Source organism: Notamacropus eugenii, chromosome 7 (assembly GCF_028372415.1).
Source record: "Notamacropus eugenii isolate mMacEug1 chromosome 7, mMacEug1.pri_v2, whole genome shotgun sequence".
Lineage (NCBI taxonomy): Eukaryota > Metazoa > Chordata > Mammalia > Diprotodontia > Macropodidae > Notamacropus > Notamacropus eugenii.
In genome coordinates, this window is record NC_092878.1 from 100,714,540 (window position 1) to 100,733,934 (window position 19,395).

The 19,395-nt window shown below is 36.1% G+C and overlaps 1 protein-coding gene across 8 annotated transcripts in view; it reads left to right on the forward strand.

Moving 5' to 3' along the window:
• Positions 1 to 19,395, forward strand: part of TENM3 (teneurin transmembrane protein 3) — a 3,393,579-nt gene that overhangs the window by 2,964,121 nt on the left and 410,063 nt on the right. The gene's annotated exons all lie outside the window — the stretch shown is intronic.

The following is a 19,395-nucleotide window of genomic DNA, read 5'->3' on the forward strand; positions in this document are numbered from 1 at the left end:
ACCTAGATATATTCTCTCTCTCTCTCCTCTAACTCCCCCCTCTGTGTGTGTGTGTGTTTATGTACATATATGTGTGGATATGTGTGTGTGGAGAGAGAGAGGGAGGGGAGAGAGAGACAGAGAAGGTAGAAGGTATTCTCCAATAGGAAGGCAGTTATAACTGGGAAGACAGAGAAATCTCCCTTCAAGAGTTGGGAATATAATCTAATCTTGAAGGAAATGAAGGAAATGTAAGAGGTGGAGGTAGGGAAAGGAACATTTCAGTTGCGCGAGAATTGATCCAAAGGCACCGAGAAGGGAGTGCTTCGTTTAAGGAACGGCAAGTAGTTTGGAGATTAGGGAAGGAACAATGGACTGTTTAGTTAATATTTACAAAAATGTGGCACATAAAACAGGGGGTTACCTTACTTATAAGTCCCGTGGTGCTGTATTGGAGAATCCCTGAAGGGGAAAAACAAGATATAAGACAGTTAGAAAAAGATAAGAAGCTGCCAGATTGTGAAGAGATTTCAGTGCCCAAAAGATTATCTTATATTTGGTCCTGTTAAGATATAGGCAGCCACAGCATTTTATTGAGCAGGAGAAAGAGAAAGAGAGAGTGAAATGCTCAGATTTAAGCCTTAAGGGGAGAAAATCACTTGGGCAGTCTCTTTTCTTTTCATTGACCATCTACCTCCAATCATCAAACCAACTGTTTCTCATTTGCAGACATCTTTGAGATGTCATTTCTTTCCATTCACACTCAGCATACTGCTTAAATTACTTTTGATAGAGTCCTTACTGGCTTCCTGACTCTAGCTTGTCTTTTAAATCCAGCAGGAAGAATGATCTTACTTAAGCATCATTTGGATAATTTGAATTACTTCCCTCCAAGAAAAACAAGTGAATCCCATTTTTTCCCTAGACTGTTCACTAGTTACCCTCATGATTAACCCTTTGTCTCTTGTAAATTCAATATGGACTCACCTTAAGTCATCAGAACCTGTTTGCTAGCTCCCTTATATGACTACCTATTCAGGTTACAGAATTTTGTAGTTGGCAGGGATGTTAGGAATCATGTAGACCCATCATTTAATTTTATCAGTGAAAAAACTGAGGCCCCACTAGAAAAAGTGATTTGTCCAAGGTTACAAAACTAAGCCTCTAGAATTTTCTTTTCCTTCCTCTCTTTTCATCAATAGATGATTATTAAACACCTGTCGCATACAAGCCACATTGTTAACCACTGAAGATATGGAAGTAGTTTTTACGCAGCTGCTACTCCCAAGCACTTTATAGTTCAGTGGAGGTGGGGAGTATATTCACACAAATAATTGTGATTTAAGGAAGTGGGAATTAGTACAAAGGAGAGTTTTCAGTAAAGTGTGACCAGAAATTTGTGAAGGAGGAAATTTTTTTCAACTGAGACAGTAGAGAAAACTTCTGGAAGTTGGTAGTACCTGAACTGAGCCTGGGAAATGAGAGAATTTGATGCTACATGGGGTAACAGAGAGCCCAGAGAGAGAAGAGTCGCAAATAAGGGGACAAAATTATCTGTTTTCCCTGGATTGTACATAGAATATGGAGAAATATAGGTTCATAGATCCAAATCCTAAGGGAACCTCAAATGCTCAAAAGTCCAATGTCCTCATTTTACAGATAAGAAAACTGAGTCTTGAGGATGTCAAGCAGTTGGTCCAAACAAGGTCACTCAGGTCATATCCAAAGTGGGGTTAGCTTCTCAGAAGAAAAATGAAATAAGATTTAAAAGCTTGGTTACAGCGAGATTATGGAAGTTACTTTATTAGAAATTTTACGTGGGTGTTCATGTAAAGCAGGGGTTCTTAACCTGGGGTCAATGAACTTGATTTTTAAAAACAATTTAATAATTTTAATTAGCTTCCTTTGTAATCCTGTGTATTTGTTTTCTACGTTTAAAAACATTATTCTGAGAAGGGACTTACAGGCTTCACTAGACTGTCAGAGGGGTCCATAATACAAACAAGGTTAAGAACCCTTAGTGTAAAAGAGAGATTGCAGAAAAGATAAACTGGAAAGAAAAGAAGAGAAAGAAAGAACAGTCACATCCAAAATTCAGCTCTAATCCCTATGGAGATTTGCCAGACTACCTCCATTCACTTTTAATCATTCTGGTTTCTTTTAAGCCCTTGCTATGTTACTCTCTAAAAAAGATTTTTATCTGTCTTTTTCTTCCTTTAGATTAAAATACAAGAGTATATACCATCTTTCCCTCCCCCAAAAAACCTGCAGTATGAAACAGTATGTACAAAATAAATAGCATCGCCCATAATCCAAACCATGAACTCTGTATTTTTATATAATGATTAATGTTTATATAATGCCTTCTATTTGACAAACACTGTGCTAAACTTTTACAAATATTATTGCGTTTAATCTCAGGAAGTTAAGAGCGTACAAATGGGGCCACATGGTATATTGGTACATTGGAAAGAATCTGGGTTCTAGAGTAAAAAGTACTGTGTTCAAATATTCTACCTTGTTACTCTGAATATGTCAGCATCCGTCAGTCTGAGTTTCTTTTTTTCTTTCTTTTTTTTTTGTAAATGAGTGACTTATAAGACGATCTTTGATAATAACGGTGACTTGACCCAAGCCCAAGTATTTTTTTTTTCCCAATCAAGACAGGATCATTTGACAATCTGTCTGATGGACTGTGTGAGAGTGAATATAGACATTAAAATAGAAGAGAGCTTATACATGATATCCATCTCAGGTTCTTTAGAATCATCATATGTATATTTAAGAGTTTTATAGGCTTCTAATGATTAACTGAGCAATATTCTGCCCCAATGTGTCATTTTTAATTATTTATTAAGGTTTTTTGTTTTTGTTTTGTTTTTGGTCATTTAAATGCAAAAAGTGAAAGGCAGGAAAGAAAAGGGGAAAGGAAATGGTAACTAGTTGTACAAAATTCAAAAACAAGATGCCACATAAAGAGAGCTATTGTGTGAAGCCATTTCAAGGGATATGAGGCAACAACCCAGTATTAGAATTGTCTAGATTTTACTCTGTAACATCATGATTCATTGACACAGTGCATGTGTTGTCAATGAATTCAGCCCTTTTTGTAATGGATGGTGAGGGTGATAGAATGCTACTGTCTAGATGATGGTCACAACGGTATCAATGTAAATCTGTCTGAAAAGTTACATTCATGCAAGCAGTAGAATTTAACATCCTCTTCATATTTTGATTATTAAAAAGGAATAAGCAGTTTCAACTATTTGAAGAAATAGCTATTTAATAAATATAATTGTCAATGAGTCATTCCATTTTAAGATTTAGGGAGAAGTTTCTCTCACAGTTGTAAGAGGAAAAAAGACAGAAATATATTCCTCATAAAATAATAGCTCCTGAAATATGAAATATCTCTGGGTTAAAGAATTCCTGATATTAATACAATTTCTAAGATATTGGCCCCTTTAGAAAGAAAATTTGCATCTTAATTGAAATTAGTAACCTAAATTTCAGTGCTAAGTGAATTAGAGCAGTTAAATTATGAACTTATGAAAAACAAGGTTTAGACTGGAATTGGGCAGTCATTGGTAGTTTTGGATGAAAGTGTTATAATAATTTAATATTTAAGGTGCCATAAAATTTTAGGGTAAGCATTTTAGGGATTGTAGGGCACAAAAAAAGATTGTCAGTAAAGCATAAGTTTGTGTTTTCTGATGAATTTCATGGGCAAATTTATCACAACTTCAGTATTCATTTTTCACAGTCCTCACATACCCATTTAATGTTATTTTGCATTTAAAAATCAAAGCCTTTTTAAGAAAATGCCACGGTTTTTCAGTGACAACCAATTACTTAGTTGTGAAATGTAGAGAATCTTTTATTTATACATAATAAGGTATTTCATTAATTACTATACTGATTGATCCTTTTGCATCTCACTGCTTCATAAGAATCACATTTTAATCTTTGCAACTTCTTTTGGCATGTTACTAATAGGTAACATTTCCTGTGGCCAGCTGGTAGGGACTTGGAGAAAGGGGGGAAAAGGGCATTTTCACTGAGAAATCTTTAGCAATAGATAAAAGCCCCTTTCTTACCCATCATTTGTCAACCTTAGAACAAAATTCTACTACCTACTTTTAGCATTAAAGGCATTTTTCAGAAATGATCTTGGAAGGTATTTGTCAAAGTATTGCCAAATGAATGTTTACAACCATTTCCTTATATCAAAATAATATTTTTTGAACTTTGGAAGAAGTCACCTTACCTAGTTTTCCTCTCTGTAAAATAAATGGTGTAGTGGAGGGACAGCCAACCTTAGAGTCAGGAAAACTGGGAACTTCAGGTTCTGTATTTGATATATACCATACTGAGAAAATTGTTAAATTTCTCTGTGCCCCCTGAAGCAAAGACTAATAAAATTATCATTATAATAATAACTAGCATTTACATAATTTTGCTGTTTACTGTTTTCCTGTGTTATTTCACTTGATTCTGCAAAAACCCTGGGAAGTAAATGGTATTATTGTCCACATATGAAGAAAATGAGGTAGAGAGCTTTTAAATGATTTGCCCAGTTCCAAAGAGAGTAAGTGTTTGAGGAAGGATTTGAACCCAAGATGATCCTGACTCCAAGTCCAGAAATCTACACAGATATCACTTTGCATCAGGGAAGGGAATGCTATTACTACGGAGTTCTCTATAATAACAAAAATCACAAGATGGATTTTTTTAAGTATGGGAGAATGAGGTGCTCTTTCAATTCCTTTTAGCCATAAATCCCATGGTCCTAAGTGATAAAATATTATCAAAATCACTAGGGGGATTGTCCAGCCCCTATTGGTTAAAGGTTTGTGTTCATCCTTCATTGCCAAAGAAGACCATGACATCAGAGAAATGATGACATGACTTGCACTGGACTTTGTTTTGAGTGAGAGAGGGATGTGCAAGGTCACTAGCCTCACTTTCTTCTCCTGAGCCATCTGGATTCAGTGACCAGATTTTCATCAGGATGACTGGAGATGGCCCAGGATGCAATGGGAGACCTTGGCCTTTTAGGCTAAGGCCTTTTCAGGTAGTCACTTAGAGTGAAGTAATGCACATTAGGCCTGATTAAGGGTATTCACTTAAGGAATCACAAATGTGCTAATCCCTTTAGATACAAAAACAATTTTAAGCACGAGTTCTGGATACCCTAAGTAAAATTTTGATTAATGGGGAAAAAAAAACAAAAAACTGTCCTCATTCTCATGCACAGACATAAATTTGATCATGATGATTCTTTGTTCCATATGCTTTATCATCTAGTCCAGGGAAGGGGAACCTGTGGCACCTTCTAGGTCCTTGGGTGTGGACTTTAGACTGAGTCCAAGTTTTACAGAACAAATCATTTGGATTTGAACTCAAAGGGCCATACTTGAGGACCTAGAGGGCCACATGCGACCTTGAAGCCACAGATCCCCCACCCCTAATCTAGTCCATTCTCTTTGATTTTTACAGAAGAGGAAGTTTAGTCTCAATGGGGCAAAAGAACTGGCCCAAGTTATAAGCAGTTAAGGTCAAAGTCAGGATTCAAACTCTAGCATTAGGATTCTTCATCTAAGGTTCTTTCCATTTTTTCTGTGATGTTCTCAACAGCCAGAGATAGTCTTGATAATCAGAGAGCTAAGTAGATTTGTCTGACACAAAACAAGAAGGCACAAAGAAAACCATTGCCTTTATGAACATTAGTTGCTTGTTAGTTAGAAGGTTTTCTTCAGTTCTGTGAATCACCTAACGGTGGGGATGAAAGGAACTCCAGCTGAACAAAAGAAAGCTAGGATTCTTTATTGGCTTCTCTGGGGAGAAAGAAGTGATGAGAAAGAAAAGGGGTAACACGAAGATTTTCTTATGCTGTCCTTGATTCTGCCCTACATCCACTTCAAAGTGCCCATCCTTTTCCCCTTTCTTCCCTTGGTAGGGGTGGATAGAAGGATGGAAAGAATGTTCCAGAGCCAGAGAGGTATGGTTAGAGTTGAGGGAAATGCCCCTGACTGCAGGTTCTCAGTCTTCCTTATGTGCCTTCCTCCACACCCCTGTATTAAATTCTCTTTACACTATAGACTTTTATAAAGAAATTTGCAGATATTTGATCTCAATCTTTAGTTTATCATTGGTAATATAATGCAAAATTCAATCAATATTGCCTCCTCATTTTCAGAATTTAAGAAAATAAAGGGAACCAGAAAATTTTGAAACTTTTAGGGTATATGATTAGGGCTTTGGATTGTGAACTGAGACTCATGGAACAGTGTGACAATCTGAAGCCAGTAAACTATGTACTTTATGTAGTCCTTATAAATCTTGTTTCTTTGTTTGCCTAATAATAGAGAGTTACTTTATGATCTCCAACAGAGTTGCCTTATAAATTTCAGTGGAATTACCTATGGGCTCAAACACTAGTTTAAATAATTTTTTTCTTTCAAAAAGCAATTCTTTTGTTAACTTTGTTTTACTTCCAAAATCAAAATTGCCACTCTAGCAGTCTGAATCCCTTTGCCTTCTGACTAACAATGAGCAAATTCTACTTTAAATTTGTAGTGTGCCAATGAAATCCCAGAGTCAGTAGGATAACAATATGAATATGAATAATAATAGTTATTATTTTCAATATGGCAGAACACTGGACCAGGAATCAAGCTTCCAGTATGGTGCCTGCCATCAACTTTATACTATTGTTGCTTGACAGTTGTTTTCAATTATGTCCAGCTCTTCATGACCCCATTTGGGGTTTTCTTGGCAGAGATGCAGGAGTGGGTTGCCATTTCCTTCTCTAGCTCATTTTACAAATGAGGAAACTGAGACAAATAGGGTCACATAGAAGTAAATGTCTGAGGCTAGGTTTGAACTGCGGAAGATGAGTCTTCCTGACTCCCGGTACTCTATCACCTGTGTCATCTTGCTACTCTCTGCCATCAACTAGCTCATGAAAAATACACTTGAAGATAAATGTCAGCAAATTCATGGGCACAGTGTGAGTTACGTCTCACCTCCCTGTTTCTCAGTGTGTTCATCTCTTAAGTGTGATGAAGTAGTTGTCTAATGTTCATTCTTATTGTAGAATTCTGTGATGCTGTATTTGTTTACCTGCAACGTTTTGTGGATATGCGAAGGCATCTTTTTCAAGTGTGTGTTGAGTTTATTGACTACCCGCTGAAAGAATTCATGATAAATATTCTATTTACCTCTTCCTAGTACTTCATGCCTTTGCCTTATGACTTAGTTTTTGTCTGAGTCTACTTGTTCTGTGATGACTCATGGGGATAAGAGTGATTTCCGGAGGTTCTTCCAGTAAACTATTAAACATTCTTAATATAAGATTTAATTTAATCTACAACATCCAGGATCCATAAGAAAGGAAAAAGTAAAACATCCTACTTTTGTTTCTGGCATTTTTAACTTTATAATTTAGCATAAAAGCAATAAATAGCTTTCGCTTTGTTCTCATGAAATACTCAGAACTCCATTTTGTACCTTAGAAATGTGGTCTTTATTAACAAAACCCAGAAGGTTTAACTACTTGTTCAGATTCAAATAATTTACATCAACAATTTAGCTTGTTTTAAAACTTGTTAACAGTGACTTTGTGGTCAAAATCCAACCTCGATATTAACTTCTTAGAAATTTGTTGAAACTACCGGCCAAGAAATCAGTCATGTTTGAGGCTCTTTATGGTCTATTTTTAGGATCTATTAGGATTTGGCCAGAAGAAATTTCAGAGAGTTCAAACAGATCTGTGAAGATCTCAGTTGGAAGTCAAATGCTCAATAAGCTCGTTTTTGTTCTTAAGTATTAATGATCACTACCCAAGCCTTCACAATTAAATCTTCACTACCTAATTCAGCTCAGAAACCAGAATAAAGGAACTCAATCAAAAGTAGTGTCCTTAAAAAGCTGAGATTTCATCTGCCTGCCTTTGTTTGGTATCAGTCACTACTATTTATTTCTTATGTTACTATTTGTTTTGATTTTCAAAACATGAAGATATTTTCAATCTGTCTAGTTCATATTTCATTTATTATGGCAATGAATAGAGAGCAGCTGGCCTCAGACCAAGGAGACATGAATTCAAGTCCAGTTTCAAATACATATTATCTTAGTTACCCTGTTCAAGTCATTGAACTTCTCAGACTTCTGGGATGTTCTCCCAAAACCATAAGCTGCAGAAAAGGTGCTCATGCTGAGCCATCTTCATAGAGGAAATTATACACTGGGCACTCACTACACCAAATGAGCTCAGAGGTCTAGTCTCTATTTTGAATCATGAAATTGGGATAGAGAGTGCAGAGTAGGGAAAAAATGGGTCAGGAGAGAACCGTGGTTGAAAACCAGCTTGACCAAGTCATTCAATGTGTGGATCTCAGTTTCTTCATCTCTAAAATAGGTATCATACTTGCAGGGCTTGCCTCATAGAATTGCTATAAAAAAAACACTAAACCTTAAAGCAATGTAAATGTGAGGTGTAACTATGGGATCTTGGGAAAAGGGCAGCTCCTTATTTTATGAGAAAACTGATGCCTGAGATGTGAAGTGATTTAGCCAAGGTCATCTGTCTATTTGATAAAAGGACTGAGAGTTGAACAACTCAGGTCTCCAACCTTAAACTAGTGTTTTTTTTGCTCTGCTATGATTCCCAATTAATTTAGCAAAATGACATCATTATTAGATGAAATAGCATGCTGAATGTAAATAGCTCAATAGTAAAATATGAATGTATAACTTTATAAAGAAAGGGATGAAGAGAGAGCACACACACTTCCACATTATTACACAAATGCAAAGGAAAAAATTTTATTATATTTTCTTTCTCTTGCTCTGTCAGATTTCCCAGGACACTTTGGAGCAGTTCTTACAAATTTGAATTTTTTAATTACAAAATATCCTTCTGGGACAGAAGCATTTTTTAGCAAAAAGTAATAGAATCAGAGTTAGAAGGGACCATGAACACTAGCTCTTCCCTCAGGCAGAGTTATTCTTAAAAAGTATGGAAGATTTTTATATACTGTAGGATTAGGTCTGTACAAAGCTGACAATTCACACTAGGTCCCTGAAGTCACTGGTCTCACTCATCTGTCTAAACTAAGTGAGTTATTTGTTAGATAGTAGAAGTTTTCTGAATGCCCTGCTGTAAGTCAGGTCACCAAAAGTGGTTTAGAAAAACGCAGATAAAGAATCACACTATGTTAGAGCTGAAAGAGACCTTAGGGATCTTTTGGTCTGCACCTCTCATTTTACAGGTGAAAAGACTGAGAGTCCTTACAGGTTAAGTGACTTGCCCAAGGTCACACAGTTAGTTAGTAGCAGAGTATGAACTTGAACCTGGATTCCCTGTCCTCAGTCAAATTCTCTTTCCAGGATATTACAGAATCTTGTCAGGTCAAGAATGTTCTATTTCAGTGTTACTGTGTGCTTCTTTTTATTTTAGAATCTATATTACATTGTAAACATTCTATAATTTTGCATATAAAATCACTTTGCTAAAAAAAAAATCCTCTGGTAATGGATCTGTCAGACTTTAAAAGTTCATTTACAAGTCAGTCCTTTGGAATTTGAAACAGATCTCCCCAGAACAATCCGTGGTAGTCATGTTCCCAGGATAACCCACAATAGCCCATTCAACGCATTTTGTAGCCTCACTGTTGGTATTATGCGACCTACAAGCTTCTTAGAATGACACAACACGGTGGAAAAGTTGTTACTGTATTCCAGATGGCAATGCCAGGAACATGCCTTCCCCTGATGCAGCTCCCATGGTGGGATTAAGTATCTCCATCCCTGTTTTCTAGGATCTCATGGTGATGAAAAGGGATGGGAAGGAGGAAAAGAAAGGGAAATCTCCAGCAGCTGCTATGGAGAGGGGAGGAGAGTCTTAGCTGTTATCAAGTACAATGGGAAATGAATTCCTGGCACAGACCACCCTTAGCATGCAAGGGACTTATGTAAAATTATTTTTTAGTTATTGAGGGACATCAGACTGAGAATGATTTTAGTTCAGTTGAAGAAATTGTTTTAATCAGTCTGTGAACATTTATTAAGTGCCTACTATGTGCCAGCAGTCACTGCTCTCAGGGAGCTGAGTCTAATGGAAGAGACAATATGAAAACAACTGTGTATAAACAAGCTATCTGTATGTTTATATATATGTATATGTGTGTGTATGTATGTGTGTGTGTATATGCATATATGCGCACATATACATGAGATAAATTGAAAATAATTCCCAAAGAAAGGGCACTGAACTTAAGGGGTATAGGGAAAATCTTCCTGTGGAAGGTGTTATTTTAGCTAGAAAACCTCAAGGAAGCCTAGCCAGAATTGAGGGAGAACATTCCCAGCATGAGTGATAGCCATTGAAAGTGACTGGATTTAGGAGATGGAGTGTCTTGTTCAAGGAACAGAAATAAGGTCATTGTCAGTGGTTTAAAGAGTATGGGGGGGAGAGGGGGCAAAAAAATGGAAGGTAAAAGAAGACTAGAAAAATTGGGATGCATGTTATAAAAAAGCTGCCAGAGACCTCCTTCCCATAACTTGAACAAGACACTCCCATCTTCTGACTGGTATCTTTGCTGGTTACCACTCGGGTTGGGTAAGGTTGAAAAAAACTGGAAGGTGCTTCTTTGGTTTAGAATAGTTCTCAGAAATCTGAAGGACACTGTAGAATGGGACAGTTCTGAGGCTTTAGGGAGATTATGAGGAAGTTCTATGGAGTACATTTTGATCATTCTTTAGGATTCTGCCCTGAAGTGCTGTTCATTTAGTTGTATGCCACTGATGTTCTCCTCTTTTGGTAATACCATCAGATTGCATTAAATCAAACTGACTTTTAAGTTGGCATTATTGCCCAAGTCCAGATTATTTGGATAGATGTTAGTGTAATTTTTCTACGTAGACTTGGCCTTCATTTAATATTCAGATTCTTTAGATATTCGTAACATTTTTTGGTGGAATATGCAATAATGATTATAATTAGAAATTCACTGCCTTCTGGGATTCATAATCAGGTGACGCTAATGAAATATTATTTCAAAGGAGATAAAAATATCTGTGAAGTTGCACTTGACTATTAAAATATGTATAATACAAACTTTATAACAGGTTGCCACATCCAATACTTATCTTAAAATAATTATTGTGATTTCTCTTGGCATTTTATGTATCTCAGCCCTATGGAAATTGCTGCATCAAATTCTTGATTCTCTATGGTAGTGCTGCAGGTCAAGCTATGTCCTGGATGGCTGCCATCCATAGATAACGCAACAATTCTGATTTGTTCAGTGGTCTCAGACTCCTTCTCCAGTCTTTGGCCGTATTTACCAACAGTACAAAAATTGACTGTCCTGAATTTTACATGCATTGTCTTGTGAAAGTTTTAATAAGCAATGAAAGGATAGAAAAATAAGCACCTAGGTAGAAGAGGAAAAATAAAATTGGTAAGCTAAAAACTGGATAATTGGACTCTGAGCCATAAAATATTGACTCTATATGGAATGTCAGTGTTGTTTAGACAGTGAGAGCACATTTGGATTACCTAAAAACTTTTAAAAGAGATTTCTCACTGTGGCTAATTAGGAGATTTAATGTGTTTCTTAGTATCATTTATGACTTTACCTTTTTCTAGTATTTCCCAGTGGAAATGGGAACATAATTATTAAGATATATACACATAACAATAGCTCACACTTTTATGGAGTTTTAGGCTTTGCAAAATCTTTGCTCCATGATAATCCTATGAGGTGAGTACTACAAATACTGATATTCCTTCTATAGATTTTGAAACTGAGTCTTAAAGAGAGGAAATGAGGCAATTTTCCAAGGTCATGAAGTTAATAAGTGTTCAGAACAGACCTTGAGCATAGATCCTTCTTTCCATCCCACCTAGCAGTGATTCTGATGCTGCCAGCATGTGGGATATCTGTTGAAGGAGTGTTATAGTTAAAGCCCATTTGCTTTAGTATTTGAAAATATGAATACATGGCTATCTCTGTTACCAGATAAAAATACAGAAGTCTTTTTATCTTGGTTAAGAATGCCAGAATCTACACATAAATTATTCTAAGTATTTTTAAAAAATATTTTATTGATGCCTCTTGTCTTTAAATCTCAGCCATTGAGGGTGGTAATGCTAGAAGTGCTTACTCTCCCTCTAATGACTGAATTTTCCCTTGTGAAAAAATAAGCAAAAAACTTCACTACAATGTCTATCTCTGACAATATATATAGTTATTAATCATACTGGTTCATCTATCTGCCTCTCTTGAGAATGGAGGTGTAGGCTTTATTATCTCTGGAACCTTCATATTTTTTTTCAGTTATTTGGATTTTAGCTTCATTTTAGTAACTTTTTTTCTTTTTTATATTTGTACATGTTGCTGATTTGGTTTTTCTTATTTTGTTTTTCATCAATTCCTAATAGATTTATCCATGTTTCGCTGAATTTCTCATTTCTTCCTGAACAATATTATTCCACTTTCTTTGTGTAAAATAAGTTTTGTTTTGTTTTGTTTTGTTTTACCATTCTCTTAATCACTGGGCCACTTGGTTTCTAGTTCTTAACTATCTCAACAAATGTGGCTACTAAAGTTTTGGTATATATGTGAACTCTTGCTCTGTCATGGCCTTTCTTGAGGTGTATCTGTGGTGCAGAATCATTGGGTCAAATGAAATGGAGATTTTCATCACTTTTTTCAAATCATAATTCTGAATATTTTTCCAGAATAGTTGGACCAGTCCATAACTTCACTAACATCATAGCCATGTGATTCTCTTCTCGCACTCCTTTGCGAGGAGCATTGGCTGTTTCCCTCATTTTTCCATCTTTGATAATTTTCAGGATGTGAGGTGAAATCTTAGACTTATTTTATTTTGCATTTTTCTTACTAATCATGATCTGGAACTTGTAAACCTGCATTCATTGACCCTATCACCTTTGAACTTATAGAACGGGAAGATGAACGCTAGAGGCAAGCGATTTAGTGACAAGGAATTTGATATTCTAAAGTTATGAAGTGTCTTCTCAGCTTAACACAGTCACAAATAAATCAGGGAGGAGGTGAAACCTTAGCTCATAGGGTCTTGAAGATTTCCACTTCTGGCCACCGTACGCTAAAGCAGCATTTAAATGATTATTGTAAAAAAACAGTCAATTTAACCACAGTTCAGTAAAATGGCATTTCAAAGGGAAAATCTTCAGACTCTGCTTTTCTTAGTATGCTCATCCTAAACCTCCAACAGGTCATTGTTTCCTGTAGAAAAAAAAACAACATTCAGAAATCTAGACTGCAAATAAGTAAGGATCCCCAGGGGATCACAGGACTAGGTTCTGGAAAAGATCTTAGAAGTCCTATTAAATGTGCTTTCAAGAAAACGTTCTGTTTTCTTATCTGTGACTGGTGGTGTTGTGCCTCTCTACCTCCATATAAGTTTATAGAGAGCAAAGGCTGTTGTGTGTTTGTCTCTTACTCCTTAGCAGTTAGCAAAATGCCTTGTGCTTCATAATCACTAAATTAATGTTTGTTGGATGGACTCTTACAATTTTACAAACAGGAAAACTGAGGCCCAGAGATGTAAACTTAACCATATGTTCAGAGATCTAGAGGTCAGACACTGCGTCAGTCATATAGTCCTTTTTCTATAGAAGAAAAAAGAGAAAAATGAGTTTAAGTGACTTATTCTAGTGTCACACAGGTAGAAAATGCCCAAGGGGAGATTTGAACTCACTCCAAATCCATAACTCTTTTTACCATACCACAGTGTCAGGGGTAGAAATCAGACCCAAAGGGTTTCCTGGATCATACAACTCAGTATTGCAAAGAGCTGAGGACAGCAAATATTTATTGCAGTGTTACATGCAGAGGATTTGAAGGAACTAGAAAAATAAAGAGGCAGCAGGAAGGGGAGTCAGATAACTTGGGTTTGAATCACCTGCTGTTGCTATTTACTATCTATATATGACCTTTAGTAAGTCTCTTCAGCTCTCTGGTCCTCCTAAATCATAAGGTCATCAGTTCTGAAGATGAAAAAGACCTCAAAGGTCATCTAAACCAAAGCCTTCCTTTTAGAGATAAGAAAATTGAAATTATGAAATAAGGCAAAGTCCCTGCTTTCAAGCCTAGTAGGGGGGAGAAGATGGGTATGCTAAAAACTATAATGTGAAATAAAATATAATAAGGGCACAATATAAATGGCATGCTATAAGTATTTAGAGAGAAGAGACCGCTTGTACGTAGATTTATATTCCAGGTCCATTGAGAGGGGTTTTAGAAAATGACTATAATTCACAGAAGCTAAGATAGGACCTGAAAGGGGTGGGGGAATGCATTCTAGACGTAGCAATGGTGTAAGCAGAACCAAGAGAACTGGACGAAATGGAGTCTTGTTTTGCTAGATTGAAATAAGGTAGATAAATGTGGGGAGGTATTTGGGAAATATATTATAAGAGTGATGTATATTTCAGGTTAAAGATTTTGTAGTTTATTTAGTTATCAGGGAGGAACCACTGAAAATTTTAGAGCAGGCAGAAGTGGGTGAAATGAGACCTACACAAACTGAATTAGTAGACATATACAAGAGAGGATTTGGGAAAGAAAGAAAATGAGGAGATGAAAACTAGGTAAAAGGACAAGGAAATAATCAAGACAAAGAAAGACATAATGAATGGTACTCACCTATGGTGATGGCAGCAGAAATACAAGGAGCAAAGTTGAGAAATATTGTAGATTTGGAATATTGAATTTATGCAACTAATTGGTTTCATCAATCAAAGATGGGGGAAAGAATCAAACATAATTTCAAGGCTTTGAACATGGGTCCCTGTTGATATCTCAACAGACAAGGAATTTTTATTACTCCCATTTTAATAGGCAATTGAGTCCCAGAAATGTTATGGGATTTGCCCAAGATTGGAAAAGAATGGAAATTTATACCTTTATTGCCTTCCTCTTAAATAGAGTCTGAACTACTGTACCTCTAACTTCATTTTCTTCCTTCCTATGTTTTCTCCCAAAGCATGGGTGTGTCAGAGTAGATATCTTGGATGCCTTTAGACACAGGTAACCCAAATGGTTCTGGTTCAACCCAAGAAGAGTGGGAAGGTATGGACAAATGATTTGTACTAAGCTTTGTTGGTAATATTCAACTCCAGTTCAAAGAAAAGATCTTTACTTCCAAGACTCTGGCAATCTAAGACTTCCCTTTAGAGTATCCTGAATCTTTTCATGGAACAGCACTCTTGGTGAGAGTAAAATAATTACAAGTAAACAGACCAATGGGTCTCTTTAACTTAGCTTCCCATGAATTAATATTTTCCCCTTGTCTGCTCCTAGTATGAACCTGAGACCAGTATACAAATGGCAAAGACATTAAAAAAGAAAATGGTACCATTGTCCTGGCCTGTGGTTTTTTTTAATTGTCACCTCTTTCTTGTTAATGATTTCCTGGCTTCAGAAATGTGAATTCAGTTCCAAGCTGAAAATTTTCAATAAACACATCAATAAATTACTTTATAAAATGCCTGTTTTTAAAATTAACTTAATTTTTTGCCACCTTTCCTTTAAGGTTTTTTGAAACCAAAATATTGAATGAAGTTATCCAAAGGAAATTTTTTTTGTGGTCTAGTCATAGAAGCCATACTTGTGATGTGGCAGTATTTTTAGATACTTAAGGGTAGGCTAGAATTCCGCAGGGTCAGAGAAAATTTAGGAAAATAGTCAACCTTAAATTGGAAACCTTAGTACTTTGCATCATTACAAACTGTAACCTCTCATAGTTGCATGTACATATTTCTTGTTACAGAATTTAACTCATAAAAATGGCAGACACTAGGAAATTTACTCTTCAGGAGAGCTCATCATTTCTGATTAGTTGTGTGTGTATATATGTGTGTACATGCATACACATATACACGCACATATACACATGCATGCATGCATGCATACATACATACATATAGGTATGTATGAGATTTCCACTGTGGCTAGACATAGATGGTTTTCATGTCTTCCTCTGCAATTAGATGACATGATCTTTGGACCATTGAGCATCAGGGAGATCTCAGTTCTGCTCCAACCTTAGATACTTATTGTGTAACTCTAAGCAAGTCACTTAGCTGCTTTCTGCCTCAGTTTTCTCACCTACAAAATGGGGATAATAATAGCACCTGTCTTTCAGGGTTGTTGTGAAGATTAGATGAGATGATAATTGTAAAGTGCTTAGCACAGTGCCTGGCACAGAATACACACCAAATAAATGCTCACTCCCTCTCCCCACCCCTCCTCATTACATAATCATTTGGATTTGACTATCCCTGAACTCAAGGAATTGAGAAGAACGTAAAATTCCCCAGATTATAGTGAAACACTCCCAACTTCCTAGGAGTTATTCTTTTCATAATTTTTATCTCTTTGATCAGACTTTTCTAAATGATGGAAAATATGCTCAAGCTGAAGTATTCAGATGTCTCTATAACCTCCCTAATGAGTTTATACCCTCCAGTGATGCCTAGTGCAAACCATTTTTAACTACCTATTTTGTGTGAATCCTGTCCAATCCTCACTTAAGTTTACAGCAGGGATCCACTCAACCTGCTGGGGACATTTCTCACTTTCTGTGGACTACTCAGGCATAGAAATGGAGTGTGTATTATCCCTTGGTCTTGATACAGAAGCAGCCCATATTCTTTTTCATTCATATTTTTCTTTGGTAACTCCTTCGCAATTCCTCCTTGTAATGTATTACAACCTGCTTGAGTCCATGATGCGTCTGTCTCTCCATTGTATTCTGCGTTATACACTTAATTTTTTTTTGAAAAGAGAGTATTCTATTATTTGTTTCAATTCAGTGACCAACATATTCTCCATTTGCAATGCTTGCAATTCATATAATTGTTAAATATATATTATAGATACTGATGAACCCACTTGTCTAATTAGCTACATATCAGTATAAAATATAAATGTGTGCATTTATATGTACATACACATGTGTGTGTATTTCAGCCTTCTTCAGTCATGTCTGACTCTTCATAACTCTGTTTAGGATTTTCTTGGCAAAAATACTGGAGAGTTTTCCATTTCCTCTTCCAGCTCATTTTATAGTTGAGAAACAGAGACAAACAGGGTTAATTGACCTGCCCTGAGTCACACAAGTAGCTGGTAAATAGATATTTTATACATATATATATATATACTCACATGTGTGTATATACACATACATACATGTAAGAATGTTTCGCATGTGCATGCACACAATCAAATATGTAGAAAGGCACTAAGAGATGAGTATTATTGTTTCAGTGGAACAAATGGGTGGAAAGGTGTTATTTTCAATAAACAATTTAAAATATATCTTTGAGGAGTTCCTGAGTGTAATTCTCCATTCCTCTGAAAAACAATGACATTTCCATTGGAAATGTCCTCTTGACAGTGCTTGTATCTGCCTTCTTCCAGAGTGATCCACACTGGGTTAAATGAACTCTTATTATGATCCTAGGTGAACTCCCCAGGATCTTTACTGGTGTTTCAAATGAAAGAATTCTGCTCATGCCATTTCAGCCCATGCTCCTCCTGGCTCTTTTCCTCTTTACCACATTTCCTGTGCACAGGAAAACAGGTGTGCATTTTTTTCTTTCCTCTCATTCCCCAGCCAGTATAAACCAGATGGACAACGGAGCTATGGATCATGTGTGTGATTTTTAAGGTTAATTGTTTGGGCTTAGTAAGGGGATAAGAGCTTGTCAAGAGTTGAAATTTTTAGCTAGATTGACGTTTTCTTCAACACTAGAGGAATGTGATTTTTTTCAGGTTTTTTTTTTTTTTTAATATGAAGAGTTGATTTTTAAAGTAGAGAAATGTACGGGGAAAAATTACTTGAACTGTCAGTTACAGCTTGAACCTTAGGTCTGAAAAAGTCCTTCTATCTCAAATCAAGCCCCTCCATGTTACAGATGTGGAAACTATATCAGATCCAGAGTGGTTACAAAACAGATTTTTTAAAAATACTCCTTTCTTTATTATATTGATTCAGAGTAGTTTCTTTTTTATTTTTTATGGCTCTCCTTGAGTGTTTCTGTCTTCATTGTTAAAGAGTGAACTTTAGGGCTGACAGTAGGCTACATAGCGTTGCTAGGCATTGAGATCTTATACTCAAGGAACAACCACTATAAATGTTAATAGAATACATCGTTGATATGTGGGACGGCTGCAGAGTACCATTTATTACTATTGTCACATAGTAGGTCATTACTGACACTAGTTTTGACACTTGTTTGAATTTTCAGAAAGGTTACTAATGTCCATCTGATAAAGTTTAACCTGTTTCAAAGTAGACAGTGTCTAGAGAACCACATTGCTTCAAATATCACATTTTTGGGTTCACTCACTTAATTAGTCTCAAGAAGGCTATGGCACAATGAAAAAAGAGAGAGGATGGAAAGGTACAAAGAAAAAAAGAGTGTTAACAAAGCTTGTTATACTATATAGGGTCCAAAGTTTCCATCATCATTATCTTTTTATTAGGAAGCACGGCCTCATCAGTGCAATGAATGTCTTGTAGAATAAATCAGACCATTAACAGAGATTTAAGTACTTATTCGTCTCTGTTACTCTCAAATTCTCTCTTGGTTTCATGTAAATTGTACCTTGGAAAATTAGCTTTAGGTTGCATTTGATTCATTAGGGCCAAAATATATGTAAATTGATTGTGAAATAGCTTTTAAGTGTTCTTTCTTTTTTTAATGCTCATTCTTGACCTCTTTCTTTTTCTTTGTATAGATTTAATCGGTTCTTGATAACTAATGATTGTTATAAAATAATCTCTCTCCATTCTCATCAACTCTTTGATTTTGTGAACATGAAAAAATGACTTATAGCAATACTTCTGCTCATGACTCAACCTCTAGAGGAACCAAAACGAGCTGTGTTAAGAAACTGCAGGTAACATTTTTTCCTACTACAACCCTACGGTTGTTGAAGAGTTGGCGTTATACTCATTTAACAGACTGAGGAATTGAACTCCAGCAGAATAATTTTGACTTTCCCATGGTTTACACAGTAGGGAGGGGCAGAGATGAGACTTTAACCTAGCTCTCCTGATTTCCATGTCTGCTCTTATTTTCAATGTACCACACATCCTACATCCACAGATTCCTAACTATCTTCCCACTTCCCCAGTGGTTGCCCCAAATTTCCTCTTATTCAATTCTCTGTCTTCCATAGTCAGTGATTGAAAAGGAAAAAAAAATGTTACTCTCTACTTGTGGTTCATCTTTAAGGCTAAATAGATAAATCAGAGATGTAGAGCTAGAAAGGGGTCTTTAGTCCAATTCTCAAATTTTATAGATGATTAAGTTGAGGCCCAGAGAACATTAAGTGATTAGTAAATAAC